This window comes from Anomaloglossus baeobatrachus, chromosome 7, assembly GCF_048569485.1.
Source record: "Anomaloglossus baeobatrachus isolate aAnoBae1 chromosome 7, aAnoBae1.hap1, whole genome shotgun sequence".
Lineage (NCBI taxonomy): Eukaryota > Metazoa > Chordata > Amphibia > Anura > Aromobatidae > Anomaloglossus > Anomaloglossus baeobatrachus.
In genome coordinates, this window is record NC_134359.1 from 195,372,661 (window position 1) to 195,395,109 (window position 22,449).

The following is a 22,449-nucleotide window of genomic DNA, read 5'->3' on the forward strand; positions in this document are numbered from 1 at the left end:
CCTTAAAGGACAAGTCGCAGCGCTGTCGGTATTCTTTCAGAAGCGCCTAGTACGACTTCCTCAGGTACGCACGTTCCTGCAGGGGGGTTATCACATTGTCCCTCCGTACAAGAGGCCGTTAGACCCATGGGATCTGAACAGGGTATTAATTGCTCTCCAGGAGCCGCCCTTCGAGCCTCTGAGGGATGTTTCACTTTCTCGACTTTCACAGAAAGTGGCCTTTCTGGTAGCGGTCACGTCTCTTCGGAGAGGGTCCGAACTAGCAGCGCGGTCATCCAAAGCTCCCTTCCTGGTGTTCACCAAGATAAGGTAGTGCTGCGCCCGATCCCAGAGTTTCTCCCTAAGGTGGTATCCCCTTTTTATCAATCAGGATATCTCCTTACCTTCCTTTTATCCATTTCATCGATATGTAATGGCTTTGCATTGTTGGATCTGGTGTAGAGCACCCAGAATCTACATTCCCGCACGGCGCCCCTGCGCCGCTCGGATGCACTCTTTGTCCTTGTCACTGGTCAGCGCAAGGGGTCGCAGGCTGGAAAATCCACCCTGGCTCGATGGATCAAGGAACCAATCCTTGAAGCCTACCGTTCTACTGGGCTTCCGGTTCCATCAGGGCTGAAGGCCCATTCTACCAGAGCCGTGGGTGCGTCCTGGGCATTACGGCACCAGGCTACGGCTCAGCAGGTGTGCCAGGCGGCTACCTGGTCGAGTCTGCACACCTTCACCAAGCATTTTCAGGTGCATGCCTACGCTTAGGCGGATGCCAGCCTAAGTAGATGAGTCCTGCAGGCGGAGGTTGCCTCCATGTAGGGAAGGGCTGTTTTTACAGTCCAAACTTGAGGTATTCATTTACCCACCCAGGGACAGCTTTTGGACGTCCCAATCGTCTGGGTCTCCCAATGGAGCGCCGAAGAAGAAGGGAATTTTGTTACTTACCGTAAATTCCTTTTCTTCTAGCTCCAATTGGGAGACCCAGCACCCGCCCCTGTTTCCTTCGGGATTTTTGGTTTGTTCGGGTACACATGTTGTTCATGTTGAATGGTTTCAGTTCTCCGATGTTCCTTCGGATTGAATTTGTTTAACCAGTTATTGGCTTTCCTCCTTCTTGCTTTTGCACTAAAACTGATCAGCCCGTGATCCCACGGGGGGTGTATAGCCAGAAGGGGAGGGGCCTTACACTTTTTAGTGTAATGCTTTGTGTGGCCTCCGGAGGCAGTAGCTATACACCCAATCGTCTGGGTCTCCCAATTGGAGCTAGAAGAAAAGGAATTTACGGTAAGTAACAAAATTCCCTTCTTTTCTATCAACCTGTCCACCATCCAGATTGACAGTTCCATAGACCTGTCCCCTTGCGTGCCAGTGTCTCTATATGTCGGTCCATCTTTCAGGGGGCCACTATCCAGTGTTTCTCTATGCACCTACCTACCATCCGGTGTGCTAGTGTTTCCAGAACGTGCCCTCTATCTTGTGTGCCAGTGTTTCTATATGCACCTAAAATATGTGAATAACTAGGTCCATGTCAACATGCTAATCTCATGAAGAGTCACCAAAGCCAGATACTATACCTACAAAAAGACCTTCATATTCAGTAATATAAATATTCAAAGACCATAATGGTTCAAATGCAATATATATTTTATTTATTATTTATACAAAAATTGGGTCTAGGATTTAAAAAAAAACAGAAAAAGACAGATTGTGCATATAAAAAATGTAAAAATCGCAGGGGGGTGTGTGTAAAAGATGTATGGTCTGGGCAATACATGATTTATACAGAAACACACATGAGCAATCTGATCACATACAAAATTGCATGATTACACTGAGATAATTATTGTTCACATGATTAAACTATTAGTTGTTATAGAAAAAAACTTCAATTCATGAGGAATGGTTTTGCTTATAAACCGTGACCCCAAATATCTATAGTGCCTGAATATAAGGCTGGAACACAATTAAATCAATACATGTTAGTCAAAAAATGCCTGAATACATATACAGAAGCGATTGCTTGCATCAATGTGGCATTAAACCGTGAATACCAGCAACAATTCAGTCATCACAAGTAAATCTTGTGTGATAATGGATCAGTACGGCATTAACCAATGAATGCCGGCAACAATTTAATCACCACAAGTAAGTTTTATGTGATAATGGATCACAGTTACATTTGATCAGACTCAATAGTCTGATTATAGCAAAATAGATGACAGGTTGCAAACACAGCAATGAAATTAATGCCCATGTATGATGCCCAGGACAAATAGAGGTACAATGACCTACCCAGGAACCGCTGCAGGCCCAATGCACTCACACCACCCTGCACCTCGACGCGTTTCACTACCGCTTTGTCCAGAGGAAAAGCATGAGTGTAATTGGCGGCTGTTAAAATTCAGGGGGATTGAAAAGGTCCATCTTGGAGCCAGAGGTGGCGATTTAAAAAAGATTTTGCACCAGAGGGAAGCTCGTTGGATAACTATTTTGGATACTGTCAGACCAAGGGGATTGAATGATGTCATTAGTTATAAACCCTTTTCTTCGGCGCTCCATTGGGAGACCCAGACGATTGACGATTGGTGTATAGCACTGCCTCCGGAGGCCACACAAAGCAATTACACTAAAAAGTGTAAGGCCCCTCCCCTTCTGGCTATACACCCCCAGTGGGATCACTGGCTCACCAGTTTTCTGCTTTGTGCGAAGGAGGTCAGACATCCACGCATAGCTCCACTTTTTAGTCAGCAGTAGCTGCTGACTATATCGGATGGAAGAAAAGAGGGCCCATATGGGGCCCCCAGCATGCTCCCTTCTTACCCCACTTGTGGTTTGTAAGGTTGAGGTACCCATTGCGGATACGGAGGCTGGAGCCCACATGCTGTTTTCCTTCCCCATCCCCCTGAAGGGCTCTGAGGAAGTGGGATCTTACCGGCCCCCAAGCCCTGAGGCCGGGCTCCATCCACAGACCCATAGAACCTGCTGGATGTGGAGCGGGAGTGCCGTTCAGGGACAAGGCCCTGCAACTTTCAGGTACTCTGTGTCCCCGTATGGCAGGCCACGCACACCCCAGGCTTGCTGGGTGTGCTAGTGCGCCGGGGACTGTAGCGCTGGGCTTATAGTCCCCGCAGATTACTGGGGGACTTTATGTGTGTGGATCGCCGCGCCGACCGCCCCTGGAGCGGCGGCGCAGCTGCGACTTGTAGTGCGCCGGGGACGCGCCGACCGCGCTTTTACGGCGGCGGCGCTTCTAACTTTAGTCCCCGGCTTTCTGCGGCCTAGCTCCGCTTCGTTAACGCCCCCCACCCTGTCAATCAGGGTAGGGGAGAGACGTTGTTCAATCGGCAGCGCCGAGGGCTGGAGCACGATTTACATGCTCCAGCCCTCTCACTGAGCACAGTAGGACACAGGCTTCGCGCTTTTTCTCTGTGCACGCCCTAGGCCCGCCCCCAGGCTTGCAGCTCCCCAGGACGCCGGCAGCCATTATACACATGCAGTCTGGCTGGAGAACGGACGCAGGCTCTGGGGGACCCAGGCTAGGGGTTTCTGGCGACCACACACCCGCGCTAAGCGGGCGGTAAGCAGCACATACGTGCGGCCCCACTAGTGCCACAGTGTTATATTTTTCGCTGTACCATAGACACTGCTGTGTCTAGATATTTATATACTGCACTGTAAGGTCGCTTCTTGGCTGTATACCCTATATTGCTTTGAGGAGACAACAGCATGTCATCCGCAAAACGCAAGGGTGCCAAGGCACGGGCTGTATACACTGCTTGTACAGCATGTGGGGCTAATCTACCAGCAGGCTCCAACGACTCTCATTGTGTGCAATGTTCAGTCCCAGTGGCACTTCGTCAGCCAGAGCCTATTGTGGTGGTAGCCCAGGCAGAGACGCCTGTGAACCCTGCCCCGGTGACGGGGACAGAATTTGCAGTCTTTGCTGATAAAATGTCTGTGACTATGACAAAAATCCTGGAGACCTTGCAGTCCAGGCCAGTTGCTCAGACCATAGACACTGCTGTGCCTATGTTCCCCGGTCCCCCTCAGTTGGAACTAATCCGTACTTCAAGGGGGTCCCAGGCATCACAGGCTGAGGGCTCTGACTCCGATGACAGTCCCAGTCCGCCTAAGCGAGCTCGCTGGGAGAGACCCTCCACGTCATCACGCGGATCAGGGTCTCAGCGAGAAGGGTCCCTATATGAGGGTTCAGAGGTGGGTGATCAGGAGTCTTGTCCTGACGCCGCACTCAATTTGGATACGCCAGATGGTGACGCCATGGTAAATGACCTTATAGCGGCCATCAATAGGCTGTTGGATATTTCTCCCCCAGCCCCTTCTGCAGAGGAGGCAGCTGCACAGCAGGAGAAATTCCATTTCCTGTATCCCAAGCGTAAATTGAGTACTTTTCTGGACCACTCTGACTTCAGAGAATCCATCCAGAAACACAATACTTATCCGGACAAGCGTTTTTCTAAACGCCTTAAGGATACACGTTATCCTTTTCCCCCTGACGTGGTCAAACGCTGGACCCAGTGTCCAAAAGTGGACCCTCCAATATCCAGGCTTGCAGCTAGATCCATAGTTGCAGTGGAGGATGGGGCTTCACTTAAAGATGCCAATGACAGACAGATGGACCTTTGGTTGAAATCTGTCTATGAAGCTATCGGCGCGTCGTTTGCTCCAGCATTCGCGGCCGTGTGGGCGCTCCAAGCTATTTCAGCTGGTCTGGCACAGGTGGACTCTCTCATACGTCCAGCAGTGCCGCAAGTGGCGTCCCTAACTACGCAAATGTCTGCGTTTGCGACCTACGCTATCAATGCGGTACTGAACTCTACGAGCCGTACCTCAATGGCATCCGCCAACTCTGTAGTTTTGCGCAGAGCCTTGTGGTTAAAGGAATGGAAAGCAGATTCTGCTTCTAAAAAATGTTTAACCAGCTTGCCATTATCTGGAGACAGACTGTTTGGTGAGCAATTGGCGGAAATCATTAAACAGTCCAAAGGTAAGGACTCCTCCTTACCCCAGCCCAGATCAAACAAACCTCCACAGAGGAAGTGGCAGTCAAAGTTTCGGTCCTTTCGAGGCTCGGGCAAGCCCCAATTCTCCTCGTCCAAAGGGACTCAGAAAGAGCAAAGGAGCTCTGATTCCTGGCGGGCTCACTCACGCCCCAAGAAAGCAACCGGAGGTACCGCTTCCAAGGCGGCTGCCTCATGACTTTCGGCCGCCTCCCTCCGCATCCTCGGTCGGTGGCAGGCTCTCCCGCTTTTGCGACATTTGGCTGCCACAGGTCAAAGACCGGTGGGTAACAGACATTTTGTCTCACGGGTACAGGATAGAGTTCAGTACTCGGCCTCCGCCTCGGTTCTTCAGAACTTCCCCCACATCCCGACCGAGCAGATGCCCTTCTGCAGGCGGTGAATTCTCTAAGAGCAGAAGGAGTGGTGGTCCCTGTTCCTCTTCAGGAACGAGGTCAAGGTTTTTACTCCAATCTCTTTGTGGTGCCAAAAAAGGACGGCTCATTCCGTCCTGTTCTGGACCTAAAACTGCTCAACAAGCATGTGAACGCCAGGCGGTTCCGGATGGAATCCCTCCGCTCAGTCATTGCCTCAATGTCTCAAGGAGATTTCCTAGCATCAATAGACATCAAGGATGCTTATCTCCACGTGCCGATTGCTACAGAGCACCAACGCTTTCTACGCTTCGTGATAGGAGACGACCATCTTCAGTTCGTAGCTCTGCCATTTGGTCTAGCGACAGCCCCACGGGTGTTCACCAAGATCATGGCGGCAGTGGTAGCAGTCTTGCACTCTCAGGGACACTCTGTGATCCCTTACTTGGACGATCTACTGGTCAAGGCACCCTCTCAAGAGGCATGCCAACTCAGCTTGACTGTTGCACTGGAGACTCTCCAGACGTTCGGGTGGATCATCAACTTCTCAAAGTCAAATCTGTCACCGACCCAATCACTAACGTATCTTGGCATGGAGTTTCATACTCTCTCAGCGATAGTGAAGCTTCCGCTGGACAAGCAGAGGTCACTACAGACTGGGGTGCAGGCTCTCCTTCAAAGTCAGTCGCACTCCTTAAGACGCCTCATGCACTTCCTCGGGAAGATGGTGGCGGCAATGGAAGCGGTTCCGTTTGCGCAGTTTCATCTGCGCCCACTTCAATGGGACATTCTCCGCCAATGGGACGGGAAGTCAACATCCCTGGACAGGAAAGTCTCCCTTTCCCAGACGGCCAAGGACTCTCTGCAGTGGTGGCTTCTTCCCACCTCATTATCACAGGGAAGATCCTTCCTACCACCGTCTTGGGCGGTGGTCACGACAGACGCGAGTCTGTCAGGGTCGGGAGCAGTTTTTCTCCACCACAGGGCTCAGGGTACGTGGACTCAGCAGGAGTCCACCCTTCAGATCAATGTTCTGGAAATCAGAGCAGTGTATCTTGCCCTACTAGCCTTCCAGCAGTGGCTGGAAGGAAGGCAGATCCGAATTCAGTCGGACAACTCCACAGCGGTGGCATACATCAACCACCAAGGGGGGACACGCAGTCGGCAAGCCTTCCAGGAAGTCCGGCGGATTCTGATGTGGGTGGAAGCCACGGCCTCCACCATATCCGCAGTTCACATCCCCGGCGTAGAAAACTGGGAAGCAGACTTCCTCAGTCGCCAGGGCATGGACGCAGGGGAATGGTCCCTTCACCCAGACGTGTTTCAGGAAATCTGTCGCCGATGGGGAAGGCCGGACGTCGACCTCATGGCGTCCCGGCACAACAACAAGGTCCCAACCTTCATGGCACGGTCTCGCGATCAAAGAGCGCTGGCGGCAGACGCCCTAGTGCAAGATTGGTCGCAGTTCCGGCTCCCTTGTGTTTCCACCTCTGGCACTCTTGCCCAGAGTGCTACGCAAGATCAGATCCGATTGCAGCCGCGTCATACTCGTCGCCCCAGACTGGCCGAGGAGGGCGTGGTATCCGGATCTGTGGCAGCTCACGGTCGGCCAACCGTGGGCACTACCAGACCGACCAGACTTACTGTCCCAAGGGCCGTTTTTCCATCGGAATTCTGCGGCCCTGAACCTGACTGTGTGGCCATTGAGTCCTGGATCCTAGCGTCTTCAGGATTGTCCCAAGGGGTCGTTGCCACCATGAGACAGGCTAGGAAGCCCACGTCCGCTAAGATCTACCACAGAACGTGGAGGATATTCTTATCCTGGTGCTCTGCTCAGGGAGTGTCTCCCTGGCCATTTGCATTGCCTACCTTTCTTTCTTTCCTGCAATCTGGGTTAGAAAAAGGTTTGTCGCTCGGCTCCCTTAAAGGTCAGGTCTCGGCGCTATCCGTCTTTTTTCAGAGGCGTTTGGCACGCCTTCCTAAGGTGCGCACGTTCCTACAGGGGGTTTGCCATATCGTACCCCCGTACAAACGGCCGTTAGATCCATGGGATCTGAACAGGGTACTAGTTGCCCTCCAGAAGCCGCCCTTCGAGCCTCTGAGGGAGGTTTCATTTTCTAGACTATCACAGAAAGTGGCTTTTCTGGTAGCGATTACATCTCTTCGGAGAGTGTCTGAGCTGGCAGCGCTATCATCCAAGGCTCCCTTCCTGGTCTTCCACCAGGACAAGGTAGTGCTGCGCCCCATTCAGGAGTTTCTCCCGAAGGTGGTATCCTCTTTTCATCTTAATCAGGATATCTCTTTGCCTTCGTTTTGTCCTCATGCAGTTCATCGGTATGAGAAGGATTTACATTTGTTAGATCTGGTGAGAGCACTCAGAATCTACATTTCCCGCACGGCGCCCTTGCGCCGTTCGGATGCACTCTTTGTCCTTGTCGCTGGTAAGCGCAAAGGGTCGCAGGCTTCTAAGGCCACCCTGGCTCGATGGATCAAAGAACCAATTCTTGAAGCCTACCGTTCTGCTGGGCTTCCGGTTCCATCAGGGCTGAAGGCCCATTCTACCAGAGCCGTAGGTGCATCCTGGGCATTGCGACACCAGGCTACGGCTCAACAGGTGTGCCAGCCTAGGTAGAAGAGTCCTGCAGGCGGCAGTTGCCTCCATATAGGGGAGGGCTGTCTTGCAGCTCTAACATGAGGTATTCTTTACCCACCCAGGGACAGCTTTTGGACGTCCCAATCGTCTGGGTCTCCCAATGGAGCGCCGAAGAAGAAGGGAATTTTGTTACTTACCGTAAATTCCTTTTCTTCTAGCTCCTATTGGGAGACCCAGCACCCGCCCTGTTGTCCTTTGGGATTTTTGGTTGTTTTTCGGGTACACATGTTGTTCATGTTGAACGGTTTTCAGTTCTCCGAGGTTACTTCGGAGTGAATTTGTTTAAACCAGTTATTGGCTTTCCTCCTTCTTGCTTTTGCACTAAAACTGGTGAGCCAGTGATCCCACTGGGGGTGTATAGCCAGAAGGGGAGGGGCCTTACACTTTTTAGTGTAATTGCTTTGTGTGGCCTCCGGAGGCAGTGCTATACACCAATCGTCAATCGTCTGGGTCTCCCAATAGGAGCTAGAAGAAAAGGAATTTACGGTAAGTAACAAAATTCCCTTCTTTGGCCTGTTTGTGGTTCGCGGTCCTGCAACTTGGGGGTTAATGTTGGATCTCTGTTTGCCCACTTGCCATTTTATTATATATGTTTTAATTTTGGATTTTAACTTCCAGACTGCCTTTTCCCTGGATATATGAAAATATATTTAAAGCTGAACATCTCTTATAAACGGATGGGAGCTGAACTTACTAAACTGGAGGACATCGGGACAACATAATATGCCAATAATGTTTATATTTTTTATATATTCACTGATACTGTGATTTTTGCCCTCACTTCAGCCCTCCCTCTCAATGGCGGTTCTGACTTCCGCCCTGTGCGCACGCGGCCACCTGGTCTTCTCTCCTCCTCCTCGCCCGGCAACCTATGGAGTGCTGAGGCTGTGCGCATGCGCAGTCTCGGTTCCGGGCGCGCTGGAGGATGGACACCGGTGGATCGTGGCGCGCCATTATGGGACGGTGAGTCACACACTCCAGGGATAAAAGGCAGCTCCGAGCACCATACCTGCACCTCTGGACAAAGCGGTAGCGAAACGCGTCGAGGTGCAGGGTGGTGTGTGTGCATTGGGCCTGCAGCGGTTCCTGGGTAGGTCATTGTACCTCTATTTGTCCTTGGCATCATACATGGGCATTAATTTCATTGCTGTGTTTGCAACCTGTCATCTATTTCTTTGTCGCTCTATTGGGAGACCCAGACAATTGGGTGTATAGCTACTGCCTCCGGAGGCCACACAAAGTATTACACTTAAAAGTGTAAGGCCCCTCCCCTTCTGCCTATACACCCCCCGTGGGATCACGGGCTCCTCAGTTTTCATGCTTTGTGCGAAGGAGGTCAGACATCCACGCATAGCTCCACTGTTTTAGTCAGCAGCAGCTGCTGACTATGTCGGATGGAAGAAAAGTGGGCCCATATAGGGCCCCCAGCATGCTCCCTTCTCACCCCACTCTTGTCGGCGGTGTTTGTTAAGGTTGAGGTATCCATTGCGGGTACGGAGGCTGGAGCCCACATGCTGCTTTCCTTCCCCATCCCCCTCAGGGCTCTGGGTGAAGTGGGATCTTACCGGTCTCCAGGCACTGAGACCGTGCTCCATCCACAGACCCGGAGAACCTGCTGGATATGGAGCTGAGTATCGTCAGGGACAGGGCCCTGCTACATTAAGGTACTCTGTGTCCCCGTACAAATCGCGCACACACACACCAGCATGCTGGGTGTGTTAGTGCGCCGGGGACAACAGCGCGGAGCGCTTGTGCTATTACTCACTGCAGCTTAGCTGAGTGAGTTTATGTATTAGGAACTGCCGCGCCGGCCGCTGCTGGCTGTTTTTACACTGTGGCGCGGCTGGGACTTGTGGTGCGCCGGGGACTTCCGCGCTGACCGTGCTTATACGACGGCCGCGCGTATAAATCGAGTCCCCGGCTTTTGCGGCCTAGTTTCGTTTCGTTCCCGCCCCCAGGCCTGCCAGTCAGGGGAAGGGCGGGACGCTGTTCAGAACGTCAGCGCCGAGGGCTGGAGTCTGCTTAGCATACTCCAGCCCCCTCACTGGGCACAGTGAGACGCCAGTTTCCCGCACTTTGTCTGGGGCATGCCCACGGCCCGCCCCTCTCCACAGGACGCCGGCAGCCATTCCTGTTTGCAGTCTGAGCTGGAGAAGGGAGACAAGCTCTTGGAGACCCAGACACAGGATTCGGGCGACCACACACCCGCTTTTGAGCGGGCGGTAAGCAGCACCTGAGGTGCTGACCCCACTAGTGCCGAAGTGTTCATTTGTACTTTATGCTTGTATGTTATACATTGCACTGTACGGTCGCTATTCTTGGCTATATACCCTCCTAGATGGCTAGACAACAGCATGTCGTCCGCAAAAAGCAAGGGTGCCAAGGCACAGGCTTTCTATGCTGCTTGTACCGCATGTGAGGCTGTTCTACCGGCAGGTTCCACTGACCCCCATTGGGTGCAATGCTCCCCTGTAGCACTTGCTCAGCCGGGGTCTCTGCTAGAGGTGGCCCAAGGAGAACCACCTGTGAACACTGTCCAGGTGACAGGGACGGAGTTTGCAGTTTTTGCTGATAGATTGTCTCTGACTATGACTAAAATCCTAGAGACTTTGCAGTCCAGACCGGTAACTCAGACCATGGGCACTGTTGATTCAATGCTCCCTGGCCCCCCTCATTTGGAACAAATCCGTGCTCCGGGGGGGTCCCATGCATCCCAGGGTGAAGGCTCTGACACGGACGACAGTCCCAGACAGCCTAAGCGAGCTCGCTGGGAGCGGCCCTCGACTTCATCACACTGGTCAGGGTCCCAGCAGGAGGACTCTCTGTATGATGAGGCAGAGGTAGCTGATCAGGATTCTGATCCTGAGACCGCTCTCAATCTGGATACCCCTGATGGTGACGCCATAGTGAATGATCTTATAGCGTCCATCAATGGAATGTTGGATATTTCTCCCTCAGCTCCTCCAGTGGAGGAGTCAGCTTCACAGCAGGAGAAATTCCATTTCAGGTATCCCAAGCGTAAATTGAGTACTTTTCTGGACCACTCTGACTTCAGAGAAGCAGTTCACAAACACCACGCTTATCCAGATAAGCGTTTCTCCAAACGTCTTAAGGATACACGTTATCCCTTTCCCCCTGACGTGGTCAAGTGCTGGACCCAGTGTCCAAAGGTGGATCCTCCAATCTCCAGGCTTGCGACTAGATCCATAGTTGCAGTGGACGATGGGGCTTCACTTAAAGATGCCACTGACAGACAGATGGCGCTCTGGTTGAAATCCATCTATGAAGCTCGGCGCGTCGTTTGCTCCAGCATTCGCAGCTGTATGGGCACTCCAAGCTATTTCAGCTGGTCTTGCGCAGATTGACACTGTCACACGTACATCTGTTCCGCAAGTAGCGTCCTTAACCTCTCAAATGTCTGCATTTGCGTCTTACGCTATTAATGCTGTCCTGGACTCTACGAGCCGTACGGCAGTGGCGTCCGCCAACTCCGTGGTTTTACGCAGAGCCTTGTGGTTAAGGGAAGGGAAGGCAGATTCTGCTTCCAAATAAGTGCTTAACCAGTTTGCCATTTTCTGGTGACAGACTGTTTGGTGAGAGATTGGATGAAATCATTAAACAGTCCAAGGGTAAGGATTCTTCCTTACCCCAGCCCAAACCTAACAAACCCCAACAGAGGAGGGGACAGTCGAGGTTTCGGTCCTTTCAAGGCTCGGGCAGGTCCCAATTCTCCTCGTCCAAAAGGACTCAAAAGGATCGGAGGAGCTCAGATTCTTGGCGGGCTCAGTCACGCCCAAAGAAGGCAGTCGGAGGAACCGCTACCAAGGCGGCTTCCTCATGACTTTCGGCCTCCTCTCTCCGCATCCTCGGTCGGTGGCAGGCTCTCCCGCTTTGGCGACATTTGGCTGCCACAGGTCAAAGACCGTTGGGTGAGAGACATTCTGTCTCACGGGTACAGGATAGAGTTCAATTCTCGTCCTCCGACTCGATTCTTCAGAACTTCTCCACCTCCCGACCGAGCCGGTGCCCTTCTGCAGGCGGGTGCTCTCTAAAGGCAGAAGGAGTGGTGATCCCTGTTCCTCTTCAGGAGCAAGGTCACGGTTTTTACTCCAATTTGTTGTGGTGCCAAAAAAGGACGGGTCTTTCCGTCCTGTTCTGGACCTAAAACTGCTCAACAAGCATGTGAAAACCAGGCGGTTCCGGATGGAATCCCTCCGCTCCGTCATCGCCTCAATGTCTCAAGGAGATTTTCTAGCATCAATAGACATCATGGATGCTTATCTCCACGTGCCGATTGCTCCAGAGCACCAGCGTTTTCTTTTTCGCTCCATTGGGAGACCCAGACAATTGGGTGTATAGCTATTGCCTCCGGAGGCCACACAAAGTATTACACTTAAAAGTGTAAGGCCCCTCCCCTTCTGGTTATACACCCCCAGTGGGATCACTGGCTCACCAGTTTTGTGCTTTGTGCGAAGGAGGCAACACATCCACGCATAGCTCCACTGTTTAGTCAGCAGCAGCTGCTGACTATGTCGGATGGAAGAAAAGAGGGCCCATACAGGGCTCCCAGCATGCTCCCTTCTCACCCCACTTCATGTCGGAGGTGTTTGTTAAGGTTGAGGTACCCATTGCGGGTACGGAGGCTGGAGCCCACATGCTGCTTCCTTCCCCATCCCTTTTTACAGGGCTCTGGGTGAAGTGGGATTCTATCGGTCTCCAGGCACAGAGACCGTGCTCCATCCACAGCCCCTGGTATCTGCTGGACATGGAGCGGAGTATCTTCAGGGACATGGCCCTGCTACATGGAGGTACTCGGTGTCCCTGTGGGGACCGCGCAGACACACGGCAGCACTGCTGGGTGTGTTAGTGCGCCAGGGACAGCGGCGCTGTCCGCACTAGTGCCATCGCACACCACAGCGTTGCTGGGTGTGTTAGTGTATTGGGTGACTACCGCGCTATCCGCCGCTGCCGTTTTTATTTAAGGCGCCGCTGGGATTTGTGGTGCGCCGGGGACTTCCGCGCCGGCCAGCACTGATATGCCGGCCGCGCTTATTAACTCGAGTCCCCGGCTTCTGGGCCTAGTCTCCCTTCGTTACCGCCCACAGGCCTGACAGTCAGGGTAGGGGCGTGACGCTGCATAGCACAGCAGCGCTGAGAGCTGGAGTATGTTTTGCATACTCCACCCCTCTCACTGTGTGCACTGTGAAACCGGATTCCCGCACTTTCTCAGGCACGCCCACGGCTTCCTTGTCTACACAGGACGCCGGCAGCCATTAGTGTCAGTTTCTGTACGATACAGAGACAAGTGTGGAAGACCCTGGCATTCTGATAGTCACACAATCGCTGCAACAGGCGTTAAGCAGCACCTGTGGTGCTAACCCCACTAGTGCAGAAGTGCACTTATAGATCTGCTTGTACTATATACATTGCACTGTTTGGTCGCACGTTGTATATACCCTCCTGGATTGTGCGGAGGAGTTATCAGCATATTCTCTGTGTACAACAAAGGTGCAGAACCACATGTTTTTTCTATGCAGCCGGTACAGCATGTACGGCTATACGGCCGGCAGGTTACATAGACCCCCATTATATCCAACTCAGCCGGAGTCTCTGCTAATGGCCAGAGGATGAGGACGGTGTCTGCAGTATTTACTGACAGATTTTCTGAGACTATGGCTATGATACTAGAAGCCTAGCAGTCCGGACATGTCTCTCACAACATGGGCACTGTTGAATCATTGATCCATGGCCCCCCTCAGTGTGAACAACTAACAGCTCCGGGAATGTCATATGCATCCCAGAGTCACGGCTCTGCACAGCCGTCAGTCCCAGACAGCCTAAGCGGGCTCACTATGAGCGGCCCTCGGTTTCATCAGGGTCCTAGCAGAATGACTCTCTGTGTAATGAGGCGGAAGTAGCGGCTCAGGATTCTGATCCTGAGACCGCTCTCAATCTGGATACACCTAATGGTGACGCCATAGTGAATAATCTTATAGCGTCCTTCAATAGAATGTTGGTTATTTCTCTCCCAGCTCCTCCAGTGGAGGAGTCAGCTTCAGGCAGTCCAGGAACACCACACTTATCCAGATATGCGCTTCTCCAAACGGCTTAAGATACACGTTATCCCTGCCCCCTGACGTGGTCAAGGACTGGACCCAGTGTCCCAAGCGGCATCCTCCAATCTCCAGGCTTGTAGCTAGATCCATAGTTGCAGTGGAGATGGAGCTGCACTTAAAGATGCCACTAACAGACAGATGGATCTCTGGTCTAAATCCATCTATGTGGCTGTCGGCGCACCGTTGGCTCCAGCATTCTCACAATTGGGGCACTCCAAGCTATTTCAGCTTGTCTTACACAGATTGACACGGTTACACGTACATCTGTGCCGCAGGTGGCATCCTTAACCTCTCAAATGTCTGCATTTGTTTCTTACGCGATTCAGGTTGCCCTAGACTCTGCGAACCGTGCGGCAGTAGCCTCCGCTACTCCGTGTTTTTAAGCAGAGCCTGGTCTGCTCGTTAAGTGAATGGAAGGCAGATTCTGCTTCCAAAAAAGGGTGCTTAACCAGTTGCCTTTTTCTGCTGACCGACTGTTTGGTGAGCGTTTGGATGTAACCGTTAAACAGTCCAGGGGTAAGGATTCATCCTTTCCTCAGCCCGGGCACAACAAACCCCAACAGAGCAGGAGGCAGTCGGGGTTTCGGTCTTTTCGAGGCTCGGGCAGGTCCCATTTTTCCTCGTCCAATGTGGACTCAAAAGGATCAGAGGAGCTCAGATTCTTGGCGGGCTCAGTCACGCCCAAAAAAGGAGACAGTCTGAAAACCCGCTTCCAAGGCGGCTTCCTCATGACTTGCGGCCTCCTCTCTCCGCATCCTCGGTCGGTAGCAGGCTCTCCCGCCTTGGCGATACTTAGCTGCCATAGGTCAATGACCGTTGGGTGTGAGACATTCTGTCTCACGGGTACAGGATAGAGCTCACTTCTCGTCCTCCAACTCGATTCTTCAGAACTTCTCCACCTCCCGGCCGAGCCGCTGCTCTTCTGCAAACAGGGTGCACTCTATAGGCAGAAAGAGTGATGACCCCCGTTCCTCTTCAGGAACAAGGTCACGGTTTTTACCCCAAATTATTTGCGGTGCCTATAAGAACGGGCCGTTCCGTCCCGTTCTGGATCTAAAACTGCTCAGCAAGCTCGTGGACACCAGGCGGTTCCGGATGGAATCCCTCCGCCATGTCATCGCCTCAATGTCCCAAGGAGATTTCCTAGCATCATTAGGCATCAAGGATGCTTATCCACACGTGCCGATTGATCCAGAGCACTAGCGTTTCTACGCTTCGTTATAGGAGACGAACACCTTCTGTTCGTAGCTCTACCTTCCGGCTAGCGACAGTCCCACTGGTCTTCGCCAAGGTCAGGGCAGCAGTAGTCACAGTCCTGCACTCTCAGGGTCACTCTGTGATCCCATATTTAGGCGATCTACTTGTCAAGGCACTCTCTTAGGAAACATGCCGACACTGCCCGAACGTTGCGCTGGAGACTCTCTAGAGTTTTGGGTGGATCATCAACTTTTTAAAGTCAGATCCGACCCCGACCCTATCGCTAACATATCTAGGCATGGAGTTTCATACTCTCTCAGCGATAGTGAAGCTTCCGCTAGACAAACAGCATTCACTACGGGCTGCAATCTCTTCTTTAAGAACCAGTCGCACACATTAAGACGCCTCATGCACTTCCTACGTAAGATGGTAGCAATGGAGGCAGTTCTTTTCGCGCAGTTTCATCTGCGTCCACTACAATGTGACATTCTCCGCCAATGGGACGGGGAGTCGACCTCCCTCAACAGAGTCGTCTTTCTTTCTCAGGCGGCCAAGGAATCTCTACGGTGGTGGCTTCTTCCCACCTCATGGTCAAAAAGAAGGTCCTTCCTATCCCCATCCTGGGCGATAGACTCGCGTCTGTCGTAACTATCAGGGTGGGGAGCAGCTTTTCTCCACCACAGCGCTCAGGGTACGTGGACTCAGCAAGAGTCCACCCTTCAGATCAATGTTCTTGAACACAGAGCAGTGTATCTTGCCCTACAAACCTTCCAACAGCAGCTGGAAAGCAAGCAAATCCGACTTCAGTCGGACAACTCCACAGCGGTGGCATACATCAACCACCAAGGAAGAACGCGCAACCGGCAAGCCTTCCAGGAAGTCCGGCAGGTTCTGATGTGGGTGGAAGACACGGCATCCACCATATCTACAGTTCACATCCCAGGCGTGGAAAACTAGGAAGCTGACTTCCTAAGTCGCCGGGGTGTGGCCGAAAGGGTATGGTCTCTTCACCCGGACGGGTTTCAGGAGATCTGGCGCCGCTGACAGAGGCCGGACGTCGATCTAATGGCGTCACGGCACAACAACAATGTGCCAGCTTCATGGCACGGTTTCACAATCATCGAGCTCTGGCGGCAGACGCCTTAGTTCAGCATTGGTCGCAGTTCCAGCTACCTTCTGTGCCACCTCTGGCATTGTTGCCCAGAGTGCTGCGTTAGATCAGGACCGACTGCGGCCGCGCCATCCTCGTCGCTACAGATTGGCCGAGGATGTTGTGGTTCCCGGTTCCGTGGTGCCTCACGGTAGGCTAACCGGGGGCACTACCAGACCAATCAGACTGGCTGTCTCAAGGGCCATTCTTCCATTTGAATTCTACGGCCCTCAACCTGATAATGTGGCTTTGAGTCCTGGAACCTAGTGTCGTCAGGATTACCTCAGGACGTGGTTGCCACCATGAGACAGGCTAGCATACCAACGTCCGCCAAGATTGACCACAGGACGTGGAAGATATTCTTATCTCGGTGCTCGGCGCAGGCTGTTTCTCCCTGGCCGGTTGCATCGTCTATGTTTCCTTCTTTCCTACAATCTAGGTTGGAAAAAGGGTTGTCGCCCAGTTCCCTTTAGGGACAAGTCTCAGCGCTATCTGTATTTTTTCAGAGACGACTTACTCAGGTACGCACGTTCCTACGGGGAGTTTGTCTTCTCAGCACTCCGTACAGGCGGCCGTTAGAGCCCTGGGATCTGAACAAGGTTCTAATTGCTCTCCAGATGCCGCCTTTCAAGCCTTTGAAAGAGGTCTCCCTTCCCGCTTTCTCGGGAAGTGGCCTTCTAGTAACGGTCTCGTCTCTTAGGAAAGTTTCCGAGCTAGCAACGCTCTCATACAAATCTCCCTTCCTGGTCCTTCACCAGGACAGGGTAGTTCTGCGTCCGATTCCGGAATTTCTCCCTAAGGTGGTATCCCACTTTCATATCAATCAGGATATCACCTCACCTTCTTTGTGTCCTCGTCCAGTCCATCAATTTCAGAAGGATTTGCATCTGTTGGTTCTGGTGAGAGCACTCAGGTTCTACTTTCCGCATGGCGCTCCTGCGCCACCCGGATGCACTCTTTGTCCTTGTCGCTGGTCGGCGTAAACAGTCGCAAGCTTCTGAATCCACCCTGGCTCGGGGGATCGAGGAACCAATTCTTGAAACCTACAGTTCTACTGGGCTTCTGGTTCTCTCAAGGCTGAAGGCCCATTCTACCAGAGCCGTGGGTGCATCCTGGGCATTACGGCACCAGGCTACGGCTCAGCAGGTGTGTCAGGCACCTACCTGATTGAGTCTGCATACTTTTACCAAGCATTTTCAGGTGCATACCTACGCTTCGGCAGACGCCAGCCTAGGTAGATAAGTCCTTCAGGCGGCGATTGCCCACCTGTAGGAAAGGGCTGTTTGACGGCCCTATCACGAGGTATTCTTTTACCCACCCAGGGACTGCTTTTGGACGTCCCAATTGTCTGGGTCTCCCAATGGAGCGAAAAAGAAGGGAATTTTGTTTACTTACCGTAAATTCCTTTTCTTCTAGCTCCAATTGGGAGACCCAGCACCCGCCCTGTTTTCTCGGGGTTTTTCTGTTTTTTTCGGGTACACATGTTGTTCATGTGGTATGGTTCAGTTCTCCGATGTTTCCTCGGATTGAATTGGTCTTTAAACCAGTTATTGGCTTTCCTCCTTCTTGCTTTGGCACTAAAACTGGTGAGCCAGTGATCCCACTGGGGGTGTATAGCCAGAAGGGGAGGGGCCTTACACTTTTAAGTGTAATACTTTGTGTGGCCTCCGGAGGCAATAGCTATACACCCAATTGTCTGGGTCTCCCAATTGGAGCTAGAAGAAAAGGAATTTACGGTAAGTAAACAAAATTCCCTTCTTTTCTACACTTCGTTATAGGAGACTAACACCTTCAGTTCGTAGCCCTGCCTTTCGGTCTGGCGACAGCCCCACGGGTCTTCACCAAGGTCATGGCAGCAGTAGTAGCAGTCCTGCACTCTCAGGGTCACTCTGTGATCCCTTACTTGGACGATCTACTTGTCAAGGCACCCTCTCAAGAGGCATGCCAACACAGCCTGAACGTTGCACTGGAGACTCTCCAGACTTTCGGGTGGATCATCAACTTTTCAAAGTCAAATCTGACCCCGACCCAATCGCTAACATATCTTGGCATGGAGTTTCATACTCTCTCAGCGATAGTGATGCTTCCGCTGAACAAACAGCGTTCACTACAGACAGGGGTGCAATCTCTCCTTCAGGGCCAGTCGCACCCCTTGAGACGCCTCATGCACTTCCTAGGGAAGATGGTAGCAGCAATGGAGGCAGTCCCTTTCGCGCAGTTTCATCTGCGTCCACTACAATGGGACATTCTCCGCCAATGGGACGGGAAGTCGACGTCCCTACACAGGAACGTCTCCCTTTCTCAGGCGGCCAAGGATTCTCTTCAGTAGTGGCTTCTTCCCACCTCATTGTCAAAAGGAAAGCCTTTCCTACCCCCATCCTGGGCGGTGGTCACAACGGATGCGAGTCTGTCAGGGTGGGGAGCAGTTTTTCTCCACCACAGGGCTCAAGGTACGTGGACTCAGCAGGAGTCCACCCTTCAGATCAATGTTCTGGAAATCAGGGCAGTGTATCTTGCCCTACAAGCCTTCCAGCAGTGGCTGGAAGGCAAGCAGTTCCGAATTTCCACCATATCCGCAGTTCACATCCCGGGCGTAGAAAACTGGGAAGCAGATTTTCTCAGTCGCTAGGGCATGGACGCAGGGGAATGGTCTCTTCACCCGGACGTGTTTCAGGAGATCTGTTGCCGCTGGGAGATGCCGGACGTCGACCTAATGGCGTCCCGGCACAACAACAAGGTCCCAACATTCATGGCACGGTCTCAAGATCACAGAGCTCTGGCGGCAGACGCCTTAGTTCAGGATTGGTCGCAGTTTCAACTCCCTTATGTGTTTCCTCCTCTGGCACTGTTGCCCAGAGTGTTACGCAAGATCAGGGCCGACTGCCGCCGCGCCATCCTCGTCGCTCCAGACGGGCCAACGAGGTCGTGGTACCCGGATCTGTGGCATCTCGCGGTAGGCCAACCGTGGGCTCTACCAGACCGACCAGACTTGCTGTCTCAAGGGCCGTTTTTCCATCTGAATTCTGCGGCCCTCAACCTGACGGTGTGGCCATTGAGTCCTGGATCCTAGCATCTGCAGGGTTATCTCAAGAGGTCATTACCACTATGAGACAGGCCAGAAAACCCACATCTGCCAAGATCTACCACAGAACGTGGAAGATATTCTTATCTTGGTGCTCTGCTCAGGGAGTTTCTCCCTGGCCATTTGCCTTGCCTACTTTCTTTCCTTCCTGCAATCCGGTTTGGAAAAAGGTTTGTCGCTCGGCTCCCTTAAGGGACAAATCTCAGCGCTCTCTGTATTTTCTCAGAAGCGCCTAGCAACACTTCCTCAGGTACGCACGTTCCTGCAGGGGGTTTGCCGATTAGTCCCTCCTTACAAACGACTGTTAGAACCCTGTGATTTGAACAGAGTGCTGATGGTTCTTCAGAAACCACCATTCGAGCCTATGAGAGTTTTTTCCCTCTCACGCCTTTCGCAGAAAGTGGTTTTCCTTGTGGCAGTCACTTCACTTCGGAGAGTGTCTGTCCGGGCAGCATTGTCGTGCAAGGCCCCCTTCCCGGTGTCTCACCAGGTCAAGGGGTTCTGCGTCCGGTTCCGGAATTTATCTCTAAGGTGGTTTCCCCCCTTTCATCTCAATCAGGGTATCCCCGTACCCTCTGTTTGTCCTCATCCAGTTCACCAATGTGAAAAGGATTTGCACTTGATTAGATCTGGTGAGAACACTCAGACTCTACATCTATCGTACGGCGCCCCTGCGCCGCTCGGATGCATTCTTGTCCTTGTCGCTAGCCAGCGTAAAGGGTCGCAGGCTTCCAAATCAAGCCCGGCTCGGTGGATCAAGGAACCAATTCTCGAGCTTATCGTTCTGCGGGGCTTACGGTTCCCTCAGGGCTGAAGGCCCATTCTACCAGAGCTGTGGGTGCGTCCTGGGCTTTGAGGCACCAGGCTACGGCTCAGCATGTGTGTCAGGCGGCTACCTGGTCCAGCCTCCACACTTTCACGAAACACTATCAGGTGCATGCCTATGCTTCGGCGGATGCCAGCATAGGCAGACGAGTCCTTCAGGCGGCAGTTGCCCACTTGTAGGAAGGGGCCGTTTTACGGCTCTACTACGAGGTATTATTTACCCACCCAGGGATTGCTTTTGGACGTCCCAATTGTCTGGGTCTCCCAATGGAGCGACAAAGAAGGGAATTTTGTTTACTTACCGTAAATTCCTTTTCTTCTAGCTCTAATTGGGAGACCCAGCGCCCGCCCCTGTTTTTTTGTATATACATGTTGTTCATGTTGAATGGTTTCAGTTCTCCGATATTCCTTCGGATTGAATTTGCTTTAAACCAGTTTATTGGCTTTCCTCCTTCTTGCTTTTGCACTAAAACTGAGGAGCCCGTGATCCCACGGGGGGTGTATAGGCAGAAGGGGAGGGGCCTTACACTTTTAAGTGTAATACTTTGTGTGGCCTCCGGAGGCAGTAGCTATACACCCAATTGTCTGGGTCTCCCAATTAGAGCTAGAAGAAAAGGAATTTACGGTAAGTAAACAAAATTCCCTTCTTTGCTATAATCAGACTATTGAGTCTGATCAAATGTAACTGTGATCCATTATCACATAAAACTTGTGGTGATTAAATTGTTGCCGGCATTCATTGGTTAATGCCGTACTGATCCATTATCACACAAGATTTACTTGTGGTGACTGAATTGTTGCTGGTATTCACTGTTTAATGCCACATTGATGCAAGCAATCGCTTCTGTATATGTATTCAGGCATTTTTTGACTAACATGTATTGATTTAATTGTGTTCCAGCCTTATATTCAGGCACTATAGATATTTGGGGTCACGGTTTATAAGCAAAACCATTCCTCATGAATTGAAGTTTTTTTCTATAACAACTGTAATGGTTTAATCATGTGAACAATAATTATCTCAGTGTAATCATGCAATTTTTTATGTGATCAGATTGCTCATGTGTGTTTCTGTATAAATCATGTGATGCCCAGACCATACATCTTGTACACACACCCCCCTGCGATTTTTACATTTTTTATATGCACAATCTGTGTCTTTTTCTGTCCTTTTTGAAATCCTAGACCCAATTTTTGTATAAATAATAAATAAAATATATATTGCATTTGAACCATTATGGTCTTTGAATATTTATATTACTGAATATGAAGGTCTTTTTGTAGGTATAGTTTCTATATGCACCGGTCTACTACAGCGTGACAGTGATTTGATGAGCCTGCCCTCCATCCTAAGGGCCAGCACTTATCAGAACCAGAAGCCGAATACGGCAACAGGCTTGATTGCTTTGTTCAGCTTTTCCGCTCATCTTCGACCGAGGCGAGAGCTCCATCCAACACTGCCCCATGACGCGGCATGGCAGCAGCTGTCATTCAGTGCCAGTATTCAAGATCGATGATCCTGCCCGCTATCCAATGGGCTAGCGTTTCTCCAGCCCAGAAGCTTCATCTTTGACTGAGGCGAGGACTGTGGTCTCAATGGACCCCTAACGCGGTACGGCAGCAACTGTTAAGTTGCTTCACAGTGACCCGGGGGTTTTCTCCTACTTCAAACCACTCATTCGGGTCAAAGGGAGGTAAGCCATGGTCCTCTGGCCAGTTCTTTGTCTTCTCTTTCTGCAGCAGTTATTTACTCACTTCTCAGTGATCTCTATCCATCTCCTACCTCACACCATACGTGCAACGTGATCTCGAGGTAAGGTAACACGCGACCATCTGACTGGAGGGTCGTGTGATTCACACCCTGCAGCAACCACGGACCCCATGACGCAGCACAGCAGCAGCTCTCATTTAGTCGCTTCCCAGTGACCCGGGACCTTCTCCTACCTCGCACCATTCATCTACAGTAACCACGAGGTAAGGCTTTTTTCTCTGACCGTACATTGGCTGCGTCGTTTCTTGAAGCAGCAGTCATTTTGTTTCCCA

At 51.8% G+C, this 22,449-nt stretch overlaps 1 protein-coding gene across 8 annotated transcripts in view; it reads left to right on the forward strand.

Moving 5' to 3' along the window:
* The window catches only part of LOC142245262 (ubiquitin carboxyl-terminal hydrolase 22-A), a 179,659-nt gene that overhangs the window by 74,084 nt on the left and 83,126 nt on the right, over positions 1-22,449 (forward strand). The window lies entirely within an intron of this gene.